At 39.2% G+C, this 20,764-nt stretch overlaps 1 pseudogene across 1 annotated transcript in view; it reads right to left on the bottom strand.

The window, feature by feature from the left end:
• Positions 1 to 2,736: 2,736 nt before the first annotated feature.
• LOC309477511 (DNA repair protein RAD50-like) overlaps positions 2,737 to 20,764 on the bottom strand; it is a 34,971-nt pseudogene continuing 16,943 nt past the window's right edge. The window contains exons 12-25 of the transcript in view: positions 20,386 to 20,561; positions 18,113 to 18,350; positions 16,971 to 17,160; positions 14,959 to 15,085; positions 13,486 to 13,679; positions 11,038 to 11,148; positions 10,770 to 10,862; positions 10,560 to 10,673; positions 8,775 to 8,902; positions 7,792 to 8,016; positions 3,985 to 4,070; positions 3,686 to 3,828; positions 3,438 to 3,571; positions 2,737 to 3,284 (exon numbers count right to left, since the gene is read on the bottom strand). The product of the transcript in view is annotated as a DNA repair protein RAD50-like (transcript). The remainder of the gene's footprint in view (positions 3,285 to 3,437; positions 3,572 to 3,685; positions 3,829 to 3,984; positions 4,071 to 7,791; positions 8,017 to 8,774; positions 8,903 to 10,559; positions 10,674 to 10,769; positions 10,863 to 11,037; positions 11,149 to 13,485; positions 13,680 to 14,958; positions 15,086 to 16,970; positions 17,161 to 18,112; positions 18,351 to 20,385; positions 20,562 to 20,764) is intronic.

Genomic DNA, 20,764 nt, shown 5'->3' with positions numbered 1-20,764 from the left:
AAGGAAAGGTTGAAGGTAAGGTGGCAAAAACAATGGGATATGGAGAAGAAAGGTCGATGGTATTACAGAATTCAAAGGAAAGTGGGAGAGAAGTGCAGGAAAAAACAGGAGAGATGAGATAATATCAAGGATGAGATTTTTTACATGAAATGGGTAAACATGATACGGGAAGGTGTGAATTTTGTGAGCAAGAAGAAACTGTGGAACATGTTATGCCATACTGTCAGAAATACAAGCCTGAAAGAAGGATTCTAATGCAAAATCTAGAAAAAATAAAAATTCAATTCATACTAGGAGATATTTTACAAAATAACTCGGGAAATTAATGTTATAGTTTTATTTTTCAGTATCTTAGAATAACTAATTTGTGGGAGAGGATATAAAAATGTAATTTTGATCCACACTCCATACCAGTCGGTGGCGGTAATACACCATTTTGTTGTTTGTCAACCGCCAATAAAATCTTGAAGAAGAAGAGTGCATGTCAGAGCACAAACCAAGCCATGTAGTACAATAATTGTCTGTAGACCTCCGAGACAGGATTGTATTGAGGCACAGATCTGGGGAAGGGTACAGAACAATTTCTGCAGCATTTAAGGTCCCAATGAGTACATCATCCGTAAATGGAAGAAGTTTGGAACCACCAGGACTCTTCCTAGAGCTGGCCACCCGGCAAAACTGAGCGATCGGGGGAGAAGGGCCTTAGTCAGGGAGCTGACCAAGAACCCGATGGTCAGTCTGACAAATCTCCAGCGTTTCTCTGTGGAGAGAGAAGAACCTTCCACAGGGTTCCCACACCTCGGTTAACCTCAAATTCAAGTACCTTTCAAGGACTTTCCAGGTCCAATACCCTCAAGTTCAAGGACTTAATGTGGGGACACGTTTGTTGTGTCCAACAACAAATGTTGAGGTACCATCGTAGTAGTTTTGTGCACATGAACGTCATGGCAATGTACAACACAAAGTACCTCACGCGGGAAACACTTAACGTAACGCGTAAATGTGCGTAACTAACGCAAATCATGCAAGCTAGAATGCATAAGCCACGAAGTGTTGGCGAAATAACACATAAGCGGACCGGAGGGAATAATATGGAATTTTGCACAAAATAAATTCAAGCACTTTCAAGGACCTGCTTTATCTATGTATGTTTACTTTCAAAAACTTTCCAGGGCCTTGAATTTATTTTATTTTTTCAGATTCACAAACTTTCAAGGATTTCAAGGACCTGTGGGAACCCTGCTTCCAGAAGAACAACCATCTCTGCAGTAATGAATGAATGAATGAGGTATTTATATAGCGCTTTCATATGTACTACTGCTGTACACCCAAAGCGCTTTACAATCATATCAGGGGATCTCTCCTCAACCACCACCAGTGTGCAGCATCCACTTGGATGATGCGACGGCAGCCACAGTACAACGGCGCCAGTGCGCTCACCACACACCAGCTATAGGTGGAGAGAGGAGAGAGAGTGATAGAGCCAATTCAATGTAAGGGGATTATTAGGAGGCCATGATTGGTAAGGGCCAATGGGTGGAATGTGGCCAGGACACCGGGGTTACACCCCTACTCTTTACGAGAAATGCCATGGGATTTTTAATGACCACAGAGCGACAGGACCTCGGTTTTACGTCTCATCCGAAGGACGGTAATCCACCAATCAGGCCTGTATGGTAGAGTGGCCAGACGGAAGCCACTCCTAAGTAAAAGGCACATGACAGCCCACCTGGAGTTTGACAAAAGACACCTGAAGGACTCTCAGACCATGAAAAATAAAATTCTCTGGTCTGATGAAACAAAGATTGACCTCTTTGGCCTGAATGGCAAGTGTCATGTCTGGAGGAAACCAGGCACCGCTCATCACCTGGCCAATACCATCCCTACAGTAAAGCATGATGGTGGCAGAATCATTCAGAGGCAAGAACTGGGAGACTAGTCCGGATCGAGGGAAAGATGAATGCAGCAATGTACAGAGACATCCTTGATGAAAACCTGCTCCAGAGCGCTCTGGACCTCAGACTGGAGCGACGGTTCATCTACCAACAGGACAACGACCCTAAGCACACAGCCAAGATAACAAAGGAGTGGCTACGGGACAACTCTGTGAATGTCCTTGAGTGGCCCAGCCAGAGCCCAGACTTGAACCCGATTGGACATCTCTGGAGAGATCTGAAAATGGCTGTGCACCGACGCTCCCCATCCAACCTGATGGAGCTTGAGAGATTCTTGAGAAGAATTGGAGAAACTGCCCAAAAATAGCTGTGCCAAGCTTGTAGCATCATACTCAAAGACTTGAGGCTGTAATTGGTGACAAAGGTGCTACAACAAAGTATTGAGCAAAGGCTGTGAATACTTATGTAAATGTGATTTTTCTTCTTTTTTTTTTCTTCTTTTTTTTAATAAATTTACAAAGATTTCAAACATACTTCTTTCACGTTGTCATTATAAGGTATTGTTTGTAGAATTTTGAGGACAATAATGAATTGAATCCATTTTGGAATAAGGCTGTAACATAACAAAATGTGGAAAAAGTGAAGTGCCGTGAATACTTTCCGGATGCACTGCATATTGATGATAACAAATGTTAATGTTAGGTGCAATTACTCGTGATTAATTACAGAAGCCTTAACTTTTTTTTTTTAAACCAATCGACAGCCCTAATCCAAATATGTTTGATGCCACCATTACAGATATTGACGTGAGGTCACAAATAAGTAGATCATGATTCAGAAATTAGAACAAGAAAATATTTTTTTAATATTTCAGAAAAAAGGCAACTAAATGTACAAACTAATATTAGTAAAGTTGAATCACATTGTGCCTTTCATGAAACAGAACAATTTTGTGTGTAAATTTTACGCAAAAACATTCTTGTGTAAAATGTTGAGTTAAAACATTTTTACATAAATTCAATTTAACTCGACAATTAATGCAAGTATGGTTTTGTGGACGATTTACTGCTAGGTGCTTAGATTTGGTACATGGAGACTGAGTTTAGATCATGCTAATCAACTGTCTAATAAATTAAACTTTGATTCTATGTCACCTCTGAATATAGACTAACAGTCTTTCTTCTCTCATCTGATCTGAGGCATCAGTGCAGGTAGGAGTTGAGTGTGTTGATACTGCACTTTGTGATTTCTGAGCACTGGTCCTGGTTCTTCCTGATCCTGTAGAAATGCTCCACATAGTTGGATCGTCCCAGGAGCTCGACAAAATCCTCGTCGTGAGTGATAACAAGCAGCTGGAAGTTGCGTTGGCGAGAACGACTCTTGATTATCCTGCAAAGAAACCAATGGCACATCTTTTAGTGAGTTAAAGTGTCAAAAGGCAAATAAAAGTTCTTGTTTTGTCATTTTGCTCTTGCTGTAAATACATTGTGTTTCCTCTTTAAAAACTGGCTGTATTTATGCAACAACAAAAAAAAGACTCACTCCACCAGTGCATGTGCCAAGGACTCTATATTCTCTCTGTCTAAATTGGTGGTGGGCTCATCCAGTGCCAGAATCCCACAGTTCAGACAGAACGTCTCAGCCAGTGCCAACCGTATTATGAGGGAGGCGAGAACCTACAGACAAACGTGCAGAAAACATTTAAATGGGAACCTTGGGTGATTCTAAGAGAGATTTTTTTTTCACTGGAGTGATAGAGAAACACAAGATACACGTAGATGCTTTTTGACCTTTTGTCCAGCACTGCAACGTCCCCGCATGTCCAAAGCCGTGTCTCCTTTGACCATTACCACTCTATAGTTGTAAGTCCTTCTTTTCAGGCCGGCAGAGGCGTTCTCATCCACATCAGAGCGAATCTCTACGTACTCAATGTCTGTGGGAGATCAGGAGACATACTCATGGTAAAAGGTCACTATATATAATAAGTATCAAACAATCAAACAAAGATTTGACACCTTATCAAGCAGGACAAAAGATTCATGAAAACAAAGCCATAATTGCAGACAAACATTTGTGTGTAAAGGCAGACCTTGTCCCCTGTATGTGCTCCGCCATAAATCTCTGATGATTTTATTAATCTCCTCCATCTTCATGCTGTGAAACTTCATTATTGTTCTGTAACAAAAAATAGCTTCATGAATATTCATATATACTAGGAATGCACGATATATCTGTACCATATCTTTTTTTTTTTTTTTGGTATCCGTCGATATTGGTTATTTAATTGTGCATGCTAGCCTTGCTGCAGTATTCTGTGTCATAGGTGTTACTCAGTGTTACGCTAATATTAGTCTCTCTGTTTATCCTGAGGTTTACCACAGTCCCCCGGATCCAGGGCGTATCCGTATCTAATGAAGGACCTGCTCCTGGACACAACGACAACGCAGTCCTGAAGTCTCAACTAGTCTCTCCCCTGTGAAGGCCTCCTTCCCTTCACCTCTGTACAGATAAAACGCTGTCGGGATAATTCCAGTTCATGTGGCTACGCGGAAGCAATACATTTTTTTTAATCATTTTTCAAGGCTTGTACCTTGAAACCTATTTCATGGTTTGTGTTCTCGAGTTTTGTGCAAATGTGCGGCCGGATCGCATTGAGGATTTTCTGTTAGAACAGTGTCGTGTTAGCGGCCCCTAAGTAAATAACTAATGATCGTTGCGACAGAAGTGAATCAATCAAAACTAACTTTAGCTGGACAATAACTTTATTCTAGAGCTGCTGTAAAGCCAAAACAGTCTCTGTTACTTTAATTTCCTATTATCACTGTAAAGCTGCTTTGAAACAATCTATATTGTTAAAAGCGCTATATAAATGAAGTTTACTTGACTTGACTGGAGGATTTGGTGCCAACAGATCCTGAGTGTCATTGACAAATATCTTATAAAATGTGCTGCCGCTCCCTATACACAGTAGCCTGGGAAAACCCAGACAACTTCCGGCAAATTCAGATTTGCTCGAGAAGTAGTCTGGCAAAGAGCTCATTTAAGCCCATTTCTAATCCGTCGAAATCGCGGCATCAATCAGAAACGTTGAGGCGGGCTTTACACGATGACGATCGCTCTGATTGGTTTTAGGTCTATCCAATTGCGCCCAAAAAGCATTTGAGTGACGTCGGTTCAACTTTTAAATGCATTATTATATTCAAATTGCAAACACATGAGGACAGTCTCCATGAAAGACCCACTGGCAGATGAACGTGCTGCTACATTTCTCTCCGAAACGGTAGGAAATTAAATTAGATTTAATAGAGGATTTTAACTGTGACACGATGATTAAAGGGATAGTTCACTTTGAACTTAAATTTTGGTATGTTTTAGCTTACCTCAAGGGCATCCAAGATGTAGGTGTCTTTTTTTCCGCAGTAGTTTCAATTTTGATATTTTTAGGTCAAACCATTCTTGTCTGTCAGTCATATAATGCAGGTCTATGGTCATTATCTCAAAGAGCATGCACAGAGTCCAAATTAAAACAATTCCCCGTCGTCCAAATGAAACAATTCCCCATCGTAAGTACACATTGATGGCCTAAGACACGAAACGAGCGGTTTGTGTGAGAAAACGAACAGTATTTATATCGTTTTTACCTCTTGTACACAGCCGCGTCCAAGTGATCTGAGAGCGCGGGCGGGTATAGATATATACAATAGAAGTCGCCTTGGCTACTGCAGTTCATTGGAACGAAACCGTAGCCAATGCGACATCTAGTGTATATATCTATACCCGCCCGCGCTCTCAGATCACTTGGACGCGGCTGTGTACAAGAGGTAAAAACGATATAAATACTGTAGTGTTATAGTGTTATGACTGTATAAATACTTATCCCCGGATAAGCGGAAGATGATGATGATGATGATGACTTTACAATAAGGTAAATAAACTAATGAGCTGCACTTCTACAGCATTTGTTAATCTTTGTTAATGTTAATTTAAACATTTACGAATACTATTAAAATCAAAAGTTGTATTTGTTAACATTAGTTAATGCACTATAAGGTAACATTAACAAACAATGCACAGCTGTATTTTATATTTACAAATATAAATATAATTTACAAATGTATTGCTCATGGTTAGTTCATGTTAGTTAATAGATGAACTATTGTTAACAAATTAAACCTTATTGTAAAGTGTTACAAATTTATCTTCTTTGTTAGTGCGCATAAAACATTAAAAGTAGTCGACAAACAAAATGGAGATAAAATCTCTTATTTTATGCAATATTTACTGAAATATCCAAATTTACTGAAGTTATTTTATTTTATTCTATTCAATGATAAGCCATATCCGGTGTTTGCTAGAAGCAATGTGACAAACCCTGAAACTTTGAAATAATCTGTTGTGGTTTTAAGAGAGTTGCACAATTTGGCCTAAAAACTGCTATTTCTGGTGCAAACTGAATACAGTCTAAAATAGAGATTATGCAATAAATGCTGTTGATTTATTAATTTATTCACAATGGAGCAGTAATGAGTGACTAATAGACCACTATAGCTACTGTGTCTCAAGTACTGATTATTCAATATTTGGAGTGACATGACTATACTGACAACTGTGATCTTTTATAAAGTAAAGAAAAGTCATTGACAATTTAAACTCGATATCTTAAAGAATAAGAATAAGAAATTGAAGAGTAACGGCTGAAAAGTCAGGATAACGCCTGTGCACTGTAGATAGGCTGATGACGGCAGAACGATTCAGACAACCACAGGCCTGCTGATGTAACTTCTGTGAAGACGCAGGACGATACCGATCTAAACCAACGATAATGATTTGTGACTTCCTCTGTATATTCCTCAACAGAAACCATAATTTTTTGTAAATTTGATTTTAAATTTGTGCAGAACAGAGACCAATGAAAATGAGATCAAATTTGGACGAGTCAAATGAATGTAAATTGTACACAGATCTCATAAACTATAAATGAGTGGTCAGTGCTTGTGCATCGAACCACTTAGCCAGGGTCTTCATGCAGGAGAGAATCAACATTAAAATATGATCTGAACCAGTATAGTTCCACAAGGACCTGAGTTTAGTGTTAGTACTAGTCCCACAATTGTGTGGAAAAATATCATATGCAAGTGTATTTGCCCATGTGACATCACAGACCCTGTAATATCCTAACAAACTGCTTTTGTAGCTCGGTTAAATGCTTTTGTTTTAATGAGGAGGATGTTTTAACAACTTCTAGGGTATTTTAACGGTATAAAGACCTCTTATGTGTCAAAAGGTCAAGGGAAATTTGATTTCTCATGTCATGAGCCCTTTAAAGTACAATAACAATCAAAGGCATTTCCTGCAAATAAAATGATGCTTTCTTTATTACTTTTCTGCAATTTTACCTATGTTGTAGCTTACTCTAACTTTACTGGGTATTGCAGTGATTATTGTTTGTTCTTGTATGAAAAATTGCTTGTTTCTCTTACATAAAGCGCTTTGTATAATATCATCTGCTGAACAATTTCTTAGTATTTTCTGAATAAATATACAAAAATGTGTATAGTGTGTAATATAATGTTTTGGACCAAATTTTGTATACATTACACAATTATTTTACATGGCAAGATCACCATAGCAATGGTTATAACATGTTAAGCGATTTAGCATCTTTCTGTGAAGTCCTTGTGATATTAAGCCCACCAGTTAGTGATGATTCAACTACACCATTAGTGCTAAAAGTTGAGTCAGACTTCCTTCAGTCTAGGTCATCGCACACATGGCCTGTTGCTGATTGTTGATTCTTGTTCTCTGCCGAACCACATCAAAACCAAACCTACACACTCTGACAAACCGCTACTTGAAATTACCCTTCAGAAAACCCCTGATAGCAAAACCTACTTACTGGTCTAGAGCTTTATAGTAGATGTCCAGGTCCTTATTGGCCAACTCTGTTGTTCTCATGACAATCATTTTGTCTCTGTAGAGATCCTCAGCCCGGCTATATTGATCCTCATTGAGCTCTTTACGAAAACGGAGGATCTCGTCCTCGTAGCCTTTCTGCCGACCGACAGCCACACTGCGGTTCTTTTTCAGGTCATCCAACTTTCGCTCGACTTCTCGCCGCTCACTTGACAACAGAAGATACACTCTTTAAGATACACACTCATTTGAACTCTCAGCCTTTGTGAACATTTAAAGCGGCGCTATGCAGTTTTGGCAATTCCTTCGTTGTTTTCTCGCCAGTTTCTCTATAGAGCTCCCCCTACAGCTTCGGAATAGATATTTGACAACACTGTCGTCAAAACTCATTGGTGACTCTCCCTCATCCCATCTTCTAACTCTGGTCATGTGCATTTGTTTTCAAAGAAGCCGGCGAACGCATGGAGCCATGTCCACTGAGGTGTGTATGATACATAGAAGGCCAGCATTTAAATGTTTAGATAGTGTATGTGTGCAGTGCCGTAAAGCAATTAATTACATCCCGAGACCTGATATCACACGATACTTCCTGACGCTGAGGTCAGGCCCGCCGGCCCAAAGTTGCAAGGGTGATTTTTTCCGCTCACAGGCGCTAAGGGGGTGCGAGAAGACCACCATTCAACCCGAAAAAAGTCATATAACCATTCCAATGACTCCGAAGCCGTTCAGTTATGGTAAATTAAGCTAAAAAAAACTGCATAGTTCCCCTTTAAACAAACTAGGTTTCATTAAAGTAGCAAGGAGTAAAATCTATGAGTTGGTGAGAGAGATTCATTTAGAGTTATGGTAACCAAAGAACATACTCAGCATATAAAGTCTTCTGAGCTTCAGAAAGTGTCAAACATCATCAGGACTTCCTAACTGGCACTTGGTAGTTGTATATAAGAGGTATAAGTTATCTCATACTTGCGCAACTGCACGACTTGCATGTTTCCCATCTCCTTAAGCAAAGCCTCAAGTTTTCTAGATACCCCTTTCAGCTCCTCCGCACGCTTCCGTGAGGTCAAGTTATCTTGTAGGCAGCGTTCTTGAACCTGTTAAAAATCACAAAATCATATATCATTAAAAATGGAAATGAATAGCTATATTGTATAATTAAATTATACTGTAACGCTAAATGCCTATAATTAATGGCTAAAATGGTGAAAAAATCTATTTCATAGAGACATCAATAGCAGTTTTGGTATCGGTGATATTGGCCTTCTTTCATTAAACAAATATTTAAAATATAGGCTACTGTCTTTATGTTGTTTCTGCATTGATTTGGAGAATATGAAATTATTACAAATAAAAAAATATATAAAAAAAATTAACGTTAGGTACGATTAATCCAGTAAATGAACGCACTTATATATACAGTACTGTACAAAAGTCTTAGGCACTTTAGTATTTTCACCCCCCAAAAATTTATTTAAGCCATGCAGTTATTTGGATCTTTTGCTGTAGTATGTCAGTAGGAAATATCCGTTTACATTTCTAAAGATTCCTTTTGCCATTAATTGTAATAATCCAGTGATATTTTAAAATGCACAAGGAGTCTGACAACAGCCGGTGCTCCACACGGAGATCTGATCTCACCATCATCAAGTACATCTGTGATTACATGAATGCAACTTTAAATGACTTCTGCAGTCGCAAAATTATCCAACCACCCGAGTAGCCCTAACCCTAACCCTAAACCCTTGAGTGACCGCAAAAGACCTGCAGCAAGACTTGGTGGCAACAGACACTGAGGTTTCAGCTTGCACAGTAAGGTACGTACTAAACGCATGCGGTTTTCATGCCAGAACTCCAAGACGTACACCACTACTAACCCAAAAGCACAAGAAAAGTCAGCTCCAATTTGCTCAAAATCATATAAATAAGTCACAGAGGTTCTGTGGAGCGATGAAACAAAACTGGAAAAAAAACTCTGCCAACAGTTAAGCATGGTGGGACTCTGTGATGCTCTGCGGCTGCTTTGCATCCTCTAACACTGGAAGCCTGCAGTGTGTGGAAGGAGAGATGGATTCATTAAAGTATCAGGAAATCCTAGTGAGGAAGCTAAAGCTTGGGCGTCATTGGACCTTCCAACAGGAAAATTATCCCAAGCATACCGAAAATTCCACTAAGGCTTGGTTGCAGAAGAAGTCCTGGAAGATTCTATGGTGGCATCACAGTCACCGAACTTCCATAGAAAATATCTGGTGGGATTTGAAGACGACGGTTGCAGCACGCAAACCCAAGAATATTACTGAAAAATATTCTAATATTCAGAATTAATGAATATTACTGGGGTAATATTGCTCATGAGGAATGGGCTAAGATTCCTCAGAAACGCTGCCAGAAGCTGCTGTCTGGGTAAACATCTCGTTTGCAGCAGGTCAAACAGCTGTAATGATGTACAGTATGTAAGTAATGTAATGTAAAGTAATGAAGATGCTTGCCATTAAAGGGTTGAATAATTTTAGAACTGCAGAAGTCATTAAAAAGTGGCATTTTCAGTTGAATTTGGGGAAACCACTTGAAAGATTTGTTGTGTTGAGCTATTTAAATTACCTTTGTTTGATTTGTTCATTGCAAACAGCTGAAAGTCTGTAAATATTGCCAATAAATCTGATTTGCAATGGGGGTTGAATAATTTAGATTACAACTGTATATATATAGGCCTATGCAACAACAAAAGCAAAAACACATAAAGCTTTGCTTGACCTTCTGAGTGTCAATATCTTGTCGGATGTTGCCCATGTCTTTATTGGTCTTCTCTCGCTGTTTTTCAGCCTCGTGTAGTTGTTTGTCAACCTCTTGTAGCTCAGTTTCTTTTTGCTAAATAGGAAAAAGTTAAAAAAGAAAATAAATGAGAAAACATACTTGCATTTATTAGGAAACGAGAGCTAAGAGATGCACATTATTTTGTCGTACCTCTTTGTAGCTGTCTTTGCCCTCTTCAATGTACTTGGTGATCTCTCTTTCAAGGAGGGTCAAGTTTTTAACTTTTTCCTTGAGTGAATTTATCTAAAAGAAAGTATAAAGTTTTAGTCAACTCTGATGATAAGCAATGACTTTGGCTTGCATTAAAGTAAAAATCCACAACCTTTCATGTAATACATTGTGGTGAATAATTTCACAGTAAACATAAATAAGTCACATAAAACCTAAAACACAAATGCAAAAACAAATTAACCAACACCTTTTCTTGCCCTTCTTCCCGTTTCTGCATCCTGCGCTTTGCAATGTCCTGTTTCTCCAGCTGGAACTTCTCCAGAGTTTCAGCTAGAGGAGACATCTGCTCCTTTGCATCCTAATAAACACAAATCATGACACACCAGTAAAAATATGATTACATTATCGTTCAAAAGTCTGGGGTCCGTAAGATTTTATGTTTTTGAAAGAATTATCTTATGCTCTCCACAGCTGCATTTACTCGATAAAAATACAGTAAAAACTGTTGTGAAAACTGTTTTTCTATTTAAATATTTATTTAAAATGTAAGTTACTCCTGAGATGGCAAAGCTGAATTTTCAGCAGCCATTATACTATTATACTAAAATGTATATTACTGTCATTTTTGATCAGTTTGATGCAATCTTACTGAATAAATACATAAGTAATCTATAGATGTTCCCTTTTATGGGTTCATATAACGCTGAGTCAGGAGCTGAAGCTATGGGAACAGTAAACCACAGCACTACACTACGAGATAACTGCTGGTTTATCAGTCTGTGATTGCATAAACACAAAACACTGACAAACATGAATAAATAACACCCCGCTCAAGCAAAAAGCAAAAAAAACAACAACAACAACAAAACTGGGAACCTGGGGTCAGGTTAATATCAAGATTATAAACTGTTATAAAAGTGTCCAGAGGTGAAGATAACCCACACGCCTCATAAGCTTTACAAATAGCATTTCTCACCCAATGCAACATCAGCTACTCAGACTTACACCATTAGCTTGTATGGTCAACATAAACCTTTAACTCTCTGGGGTCGATAAACGAACCGGTGCATTCTGTAACTGTTGGATTTTTTCCACATAGCAGCGAAATCGACTTAAAATACTCTTAACTGGGAAACACCTATGCAATCTTTTACATTATCCCAAGACTCAAAGAGTGGAATAGAAAAGGGCAACACTGCAACCTAGGAACGAAATTAAGCTGATGCAGCCTTGGGTATATATATCCTAACCTAGGTCATAACAAGACCTTTGCCAGGCCTGTAAATCTCTGATTCTCTCAAGAGAGGACAGAGCCAATAACACTGTCTTAAGTGTCAGACTCTTCTCTAAAGCTGATTCCATTGGCTCAAATGGAGAATCTTTTAACCCTTTCAAAAAGATAAATCCAATGAGGGAAATTGTACAGAGCAGAAATGTCTTGGCTGCCTCACACCTTGATAAAGCAGAAAACCAGAGAGTCAATCCACAGACAGCGAATCAGATCCAACTGTCAGTCTCTGCACCACGATGCAATAAGACAACACTTGAAGGCACATATGTGCCTCGTAGAGGGTATCCTACCCTTTCTGAAGGTTTAGTCTCAACTCAAGCCCCTGCAAATCAGAACCAAATGAAAATACTTAAATGAGGGCCAATTGAGAAAAAACAAAACAAAACTGGTAAAATCCAACCTGAGGAAATTCCTGTGCCTCTGGACAATTTTAAAACAAAAATACTCATCCTTCAGATAGATCGTAACAAACCAATCTTCGGTTTGAATCTGAGGAACAAGTGTACCTTCAACCACCTACATCTCAGACACAGTTTTACAGATAGTGGTGAACTCAGAAGCATCTGAGATTGTGATTGATATACCCTGATGGAGATCCTAGAAGAAGGGCAAAGGCCTGCAGGGCAGATATGGTTTAGGTGGCCTAGAATCGGTCTGATTCTCCAAACCGAAATATATTGCACCACGAGCTAACAGATCTGCACACAAATCATCATGTGCAAACTCATCCGGAGAGGCTTTCAGTATGCAATTTAGAGAGCGATAGGGAAAGCATGACAGAAATTCATGGGCTCACTCTCCATAGCCTCCACTATCCCCTAACTCAACAATCAGATCCCTAAGCTTTAGGTCATGCAGCACTTCAGCAATAGCAGAACTAGTTATAGAGGGATGTCCAATCATTGTTTCCTCAGAGAAAAAAACTAAGCACTTTCATTTTAAAATTCTTGCAGTGCTGACAAGTCATTAAAGGCGGCTTGAGCATGATGATAGCCCAAGCACTTATCATGCGAGTCCTCGCTCGTAATAAAAAAGGACACAGAGCCACATACTTACGAAATGCCATTGTTTTCACCCAGAGGATAATAATCTCCGTGATGAAGGCCACCAAACATGATGAATCCATTCAAATCAGAAGAAACACACTACATGGCTCAGATTTCTGAAGAGCAGAAATCTGAGGAGTGATGCCATGATAACATCCTGGTGACACATGCCTTAGTGACCGGTGCAAGCACAATCAGCCAATGAATTGGTGTGATTCTATACAGGTTTCAGACAATCTTCATACCTGGAGGGTGTTTCGATAATGTCAGCTAATGACGCTGCATCGAGTGAACCTATGAAAGGGAACTTTTCTCATTATGAATGAAAGGCACATTAAAGTGGAGAGGCGCTCCTCACTCGAATGTCTCGTTGGAGCGTCTGGATTTCAGTGGAGAACTCCACACACTGCTCCTCCAACTGTTGACGCTTCTGCATGTTGCTGGAGACCAGGAGCTTTTCTCCACGAATCTCGTTTACGCTGCTTTTCAAGGCCTGGATCTGCTCCTGCTGGTCCTGGATCAGTTTCCTTTTCAGCTCGATCTTACTGCAGGCTAAACACGAGGAGCATCACATGGAGACACAGTGATAAACAGGGTCATATACAGTAGGTGTTAGAACTTATTTTACCAGTATTTGGGTATTTGACATGAAATACTTTGTTAACATTTGCTGTGGTGTGACATGCTACATTTAAAATAAATTCCAATAGCATTTTGCTAATACTTCTTTTATATTAACAATGCATGCAGTTTCTTTTATATTACATTACTTTGTTTAGTCAGCCACATATTTTAATTTTATGTGTTTTTATTTTATTTTATTATTATTGTAGGTGCATTTAAACCTCTCCTGTAAATTTAAAGATTATCCCTAACTGAGATTTAAATCAGAGTTTAAAGTAATGGAGCAACAAGATTAAAGTTAATTTATCTTAAATGTAAAATAAAACTAGGATCAAAATGATAGTTTAAATGAGAGCATGCTTATTTTTAAACAAATTTTAAAGTTTGGTGCAACAGAATTACTAGATACACATAAGCGTAATCCCTATTGGTGCAACTCACCCTAAGTAGTGAAAGTGATTAAAAGTATCGAAAAAATACCTTTTCCTATTAGCATCAATCTATCTATCTATCTATCTATCTATCTATCTATCTATCTATCTATCTATCTATCTATCTATCTATCTATCTATCTGAGTTGGTCGTTCTGTCTATCTGTTGATACAGTACTCAGGATATACAATTTCCCTTATAAATTTATATAAATATAAAATAAGAATATCAAAGAACAAATGACACGTTTAAATTAATGTACATGGCCATTCAAAAGATTGGGGTCAGTAAATGAATACTTTTAATTCAGCAAAAGACTATTTAAACAGATTAAAATTGACAGTAAAGATATTTATTATGTAACAAAGGATTTCAAATGCGGTTTTGAAATGCTGTTCTTTTGAACTTTCTATCCATAAAGACTCCTGAAAAAAGTATCATGGTTTCCACAAAAATATTAAGCAGCACAACTGTTTTAAGCAGTACCAAATGAACTGAAGGATCATGTGACACTGAAGACTGGAGTAATGATGCTGAAAATTCAGCCTTGCTATCACTGGAATAAATTACACTACTATTTTTGTATATATTAAAACAGAAAACATTATAAATTGTAATAATTGTCCACATGTTTTTACTGTATTTTTGATCAAATAGATGCAGCCTTGGTGAGCACAAGAGACTTCTTTCAGACCCCAAACTTTTGAACAGGAGTGTACATTCACATGAGATTCACAAAAAGTGTTTTGTATTCTACATAAAGAGCTGAACGTACTGGTGTCCAGGCGGTGTTGGGTCTCTTGTTTCTCCTGGCTGACCTGCGTCATGGTTCGGCTGAGGTCAACTCCCTGAAGCTTGGCTGCATGCTGAGCGATCTTTCTCTCCACATCCTTCAGGTCAAGCTACATATGACAGGAAACATTCTGATTACCCACAGTTCAATAAAAATACTGCGTTGTGCTAATACTAACTTGTGCCACATCAATTACTGTTGCATCCACGTTTATACTCTATTTCAAGTGAGAATAATATATCGAAAGCCATTTATGAGAACTATTCATTTATAGCACACCTTTAAGCTAAGCTTTTTTTTTTTTTAAAACATGGAGAACACTATAGTCTCTGGACTCTGTCCCGGACACCAAAATTGTAATGATTCATAACAATTTGTTTTTAGATTTCTATGGAGATAAAGGTTAAGATCCTGATTTTTTCAGGAGTAGTACAGCACACCATGAGAGTATATTAGCACAGTTTGTTTGCTTTTGGGATCCAAAGGAGCATTTGGACCTGGAAACTGTAATGTATGAAATCAGACTTAAAGGTGCACTTGTGCAGGATTTTCGGGGAAAAAATTGTGTATAGACTAATACTAAATAATGCCTCTCAATCACGGTTTATGGTCCACTAGAAGTGTGCAGCGGTGTTTGTGTCTACAAATACACTACTGCCTATATTTTCATATTTTCTTCCTGAATTCCTGTGGAATGTGTAGCCCCAGCCAATAATGATGCGTGGCACAGGTGAGGACGGGACTTCATCATGTGAGTCTGAAGCTTGGTTAAGTTGTCCGGTAAGTTGCTACTGCCTTGTTGACAGCTATCTGTAATCCGTCAGAATACTAGGCATTATAATTATGTTTTTATGATGACACGTAATTATTGTTTATTAGTGAGCTAGACTGATGATGGCTAAACTCGCTCGCAAATTACAAGCAGTCATCTAATTATTTGCGTATCTGTTCTTAAAGCCCAATTTATACTTCTGCGTCGAGTGTACGCCGTAGTGTACGTCGTAGGGTACGCACGTAGGCGACGCCGTCGTGAGCATTTATACTTCTGCGAATGTCTGTGTTGCTCTGCAGTTACACCGCCGAAACGCTAGTTGGCGCGGGTGGGTTTTAATGTTCCAGTTCCACTGTGTTTACATTCCTCGCGGCTGTTTTGAGTTTAGGTTTCTACGAGCAATGGCGACTGAAGGACAGGAGTCATACAGATGGCTGTATTTCCGCACTTCTTCAAGCAATCTCTCGGTCACTTGGTCTATTTCCATGGCTCTTCACTGATCTTCGGAATTTAAAAATGGCGGGCGGGCGGTGCAGAGTGCAGAAGATCCTTCCGGAAATGCGTAGGAGGAAACACGATGCTATCCAGCCGACCAATCACAGATCTTGCGGTCCGCGTCGCCGCGACGCGTAGTTACATTTTTGAGGAGGTGCGCGTCAGGGTACGGCGAAGGGTACGACGTATGGTACACGTCAACGCGTATGCTACGCCGTACCTTCTACGCGAACCCGACGCAGAAGTATAAATTGGCCTTTAGTATACACAATGCTATTTTTGGATGATTTTTTATAACAAAACAGCTCATTGCTCATGTTCCCGCTGGTGTTCTCTTGAGTCGTTCGGCTGCGTGTGCAACTGATAGACAGGGAGAGGGCTTGTGTCTCTGGCGGTTTTCAGCCTGTGAGGAGGGGCCAAGTTTAAATGTTGTGTTTACAAACAGTAACTGAAAATCCTGCATTGTGCACCTTTACAACCGGATAACAACTTTTGCTCTATTCTTCATAAAGCTACTACAGTATATGACTTCAGAAAACTTGAGATTTAGTATATAATAAACTTTCAGTATTGTGTATTTTTAATAAGAATCCCAAATACTGCAGTTTTCTGAATGTTCTATGTGATAAATAAATAAGTCTTTAAGTAAATGTTGTATTGTTCTGATGTGCTGCATGTTACTGGATTTTATTTTCTGCGTTTGGACTGGCTGGAGATGAGCTTAGACCTGATAGCGATCCATGAGGGAGACGTCCTGCAGACAGGCCTTGGCGGTGTCTTCCTCAGACATCAGTGTGCACAGCAGCGTCTCCTGCTCCTCAGTGTCTCCTTTCAGCTTCTCAATGTCTCGATTCACACGCTGGAGTTTATTTCTGAGCTCTGGCAGCTCTTTCTCCTGGAGCTCCACTATAGACTGCCTGTCAAGACAAAAAATATTCATCAATATCAATATAAGGGGTGGATGGAAGGAGGGGTAATCTGGTGGATGGATGGATGGATGGGGAATGAAGGGGTAAAAAGGAGGAAGTATGGATGGAGGAATGAAGGGGTAAGTAAGTGGATGGATGGATGAATGGATGGGGGAATGAAGGGATGAACAGGAGGAAGGATGGATGAGGGATGGAGAAATGAAGGGGTAAACAGGTGGACAGAGGGGGGAATGAAGGGGTAAATAGGAGGAACGATGGATGAGGGATGGAGAAATGAAGTGCTAATCAGGTGGACAGAGGGGGGAATGAAGGGGGTAAACAAGTGGACAGAGGAGGGAATGAAGGAGTAAACAGGAGGAAGGATGGATGAGGGATGGAGAAATGAAGGGGTAAACAGGAGGAAGGATTGATGAGGGATGAGGGATGGAGAAATGAAGGGGTAAACAGGTGGACAGAGGGGGGAATGAAGGGGTAAACAGGAAGAAGTATGGATGGATGGATGGATGGATGGATGGATGGATGGATGGATGGATGGATGGATGGAGGAATGAAGGGATTAACAGGTGGATGGATGGATGGATGGATGATGGATGATGGAAGGATGGAGGAATGAATAGATAAACAGGTGGATGATGTGTGGATAGATGGATGGGTGGGGAATGAAGGGGTAAACAGGTGGATGATGAATGGATAGATGGAAGGATGGGGAATGAAGGGGTAAACAGGTGGATGGATGCAGGAATGAATGGGTAAACAGGTGGATGGATGCAGGAATGAAGGGGTAAACAGGTGGATGATGGATGGATGCATGGATAGGTGAAGTAAAAGATGGATGTATAAACATGAAATAAAGGATGGATAGTTAAAGTGATAAACAGATTGAGGAATGGACAGATAGATAGATAAAGTGATAACTGAATGGCCAGAAAAGTGTTATTGCCTGATGGGCTTCAGTGCCATCATTTCATCACGCCTGCGCTCTTTCCTCTTCAGGTCCTGCTCGGTGTTCTTCAGTTTGTCTGGGACGAGCCGCAGCTTGGACTGCATGTCATTAATGACGTCCTGGAGCTCGGCCTCTGAGGGGAACACACGCTGACACACGGGACAGCAGGGCTCGCCCTCCTCCGTCAGCTGACTGATGAACTGACTGCACACAGCGGTGGCGCCCGCCAGCATGGCTGCCAAGAGAAGACAAAAAGATAATGAGAATCAGTGCTGGGGGGAACTCATTACAAGCAACTTGAGATATGTAATCAGATTACTTTTTCAAGTAACTTGTAAAGTAAAGTTTAAAATTTCCAACAAAATATCAAAATTACAACAAAATTACGAGAATAATGAGAGCTCTCCTGTCCCAATGTTGAGAGAATCATGAGTAAGTGGAGAGGTGTTGTGTGTGTGTGTTTGTGTGCTGTGTGAACATGATGCTTATTGCAGTTCTAGACTAAAAGTGAGCGTGCATTTACTCATCTCACTTGCACAAAAAAAGATTCAATATTTCTCAAAATGAATAAAATCAGTGAAATGCAGAATCAAAATACTATGCAAACCTTCAAAAACTAAATATGTTAAATAAAACATACATTTTTATGCATTTAATCTCACTTTATTGACCAATGTACTTGTTTCTGACCTTTGATAATGTAGAGAAACAAGTAGAGAAACTTGTGCATGCTTTCATCACCAGCAGGGTGGATTACTGTAATGGACTCCTCACTGGCCTTCCCAAAAAGACCATAAGACAGTGTCAGCTCATACAGAACGCTGCGGCCAGGATTCTGAGCAGAACCAGGAAATATGAACATATCACACCAGTCCTCAGGTCTTTACACTGGCTCCCAGTTACATTTAGGATTGATTTTAAAGTATTATTACTGGTATATAAATCATTCAATGGCCTAGGACCTCAATACATTGCAGATATGCTCACTGAATATAAACCCAACTGATCACTCAGGTCATTAGGATCATATCAGCTAGAAATACCAAGGGTTCACTCTAAGCATGGTGAGTCCGCTTTTAGCTATTATGCTGGAACCAGCTCCCAGAAGAGATCAGATGTGCTCCTACAGTGGTCACATTCAAATCCAGACTCAAAACACTTCTGTTTAGCTATGCATTTACTGAATGAGCACTGTGCCACTGTTCGTCCGACTGTTTGTACTGTACTGTATTTTATTTTTCTGTATATATAACTGTTTTAATTATTCTTATTTATTTTTATTATTTTTATTTCTTCTATGTAAAGCACTTTGAATTGCCATTGTGTATGAAATGTGCTATATAAATAAACTTGCCTTGTCTTGCCTGCCTTGCCTTGCCTTGATGATTCAGTTAAACCATAAGCAAAAATGACTATAGATTTTTTTTGTTTTATTGGTTAAAGTAAGTGTTAAACTTTTAATTTTTAAGTTTTATTGGTTAAAGTGTTAAACCTGCATCCTATTCTTCCATTATCCAGAAATGGCAGCAGAGCTGATAGGTTTGTTTGAGCTGCGCCCTCTACTGTACAGCCATGAATTTCCTTCAGCCTGAGGCTTATTATTTCACTTTTGGTGTGAAAGGGTCTTTACATTTGCCCAAAAATATAACTTTTTTGTTATAAAAAAAACAAGCCCAGCCCAGGTGCAAAAAAAGTAACGCAAAATTAACATAACTCATTACTTTAAAAAAAAAGTAACTAAGTAGCGCAATTAGTTACTTTTTAAGGGAGTAACGCAATATTGTAATGCATTACTTTTCAAAGTAACTTTCCCCAACACTTCCGATAATCACATTCAAAACACGGAAGACTGAGAAAACCAGGAATGTTCTGAATTCACACACATACTGGGTTGTGTAACTGCTGTGGACTTCATAAACTCAGCTGTGTGGGTCCCAGCTTGATATCTTATCAGACTTCATATCAACAGTCATTGCTCTACTTGGCATAAAGAAAGTCTATATCCTGTTTACCAATAAACAGTAATTTACCGTCAAGCAGGCCCACACAGAATCTGCATCTGAAAAGCTTCAAAGACTTCAGCAGAATTCGAAGGCCATCATACACAAAACGCATCCCTCGACCCTAACGGGCTCATGTATGATTTGTCCATTATATTAGCATTTTCTACCAAATGTATATGATTTTTTGTATTATTCTGAAGATTTGCCAACAAAATGAGCACAGTATGTAGATTTAGTGTGGATCTGAAATGTTTTGTGAGAGCATACCTCTCTCTTTAGAGGACTTCTCCAGCTCATCCTCCAGTTTACTCAGGTCTGACTGGAAGTCCTGACTGCCGCACACATTGAAAAGTCTCTCTTCATAGTTGACCAGCTGCTCTTCCTTATGTTTGATTTCTGCCATTAAGTGAGTCTTCTTCTGTTCTCCAGATGCAAGCTCCTTACTATGAAAAATAAAAATGAAAAGTCTTGTCTAGTAATGCTAGTTAATTTATCTGAAGGCTGTAAAGGATGTATTAACATTTATTGGGAATTATCTCAGCACTGTTAAAGTTGGAGGATAATTACATTTTATTGTGTAAATACAGCATTTGGAAAATTGTACATTCTCCAATATTATTTTGCACATAAACATGTATTTTATTGA

This window comes from Leuciscus leuciscus, assembly GCF_965113295.1.
Source record: "Leuciscus leuciscus genome assembly, chromosome: 16".
NCBI classification, from domain to species: domain Eukaryota; kingdom Metazoa; phylum Chordata; class Actinopteri; order Cypriniformes; family Leuciscidae; genus Leuciscus; species Leuciscus leuciscus.
Note: the sequence above shows the minus strand (reverse complement) of the source record. Positions and strands in the feature narration are given on the sequence as shown.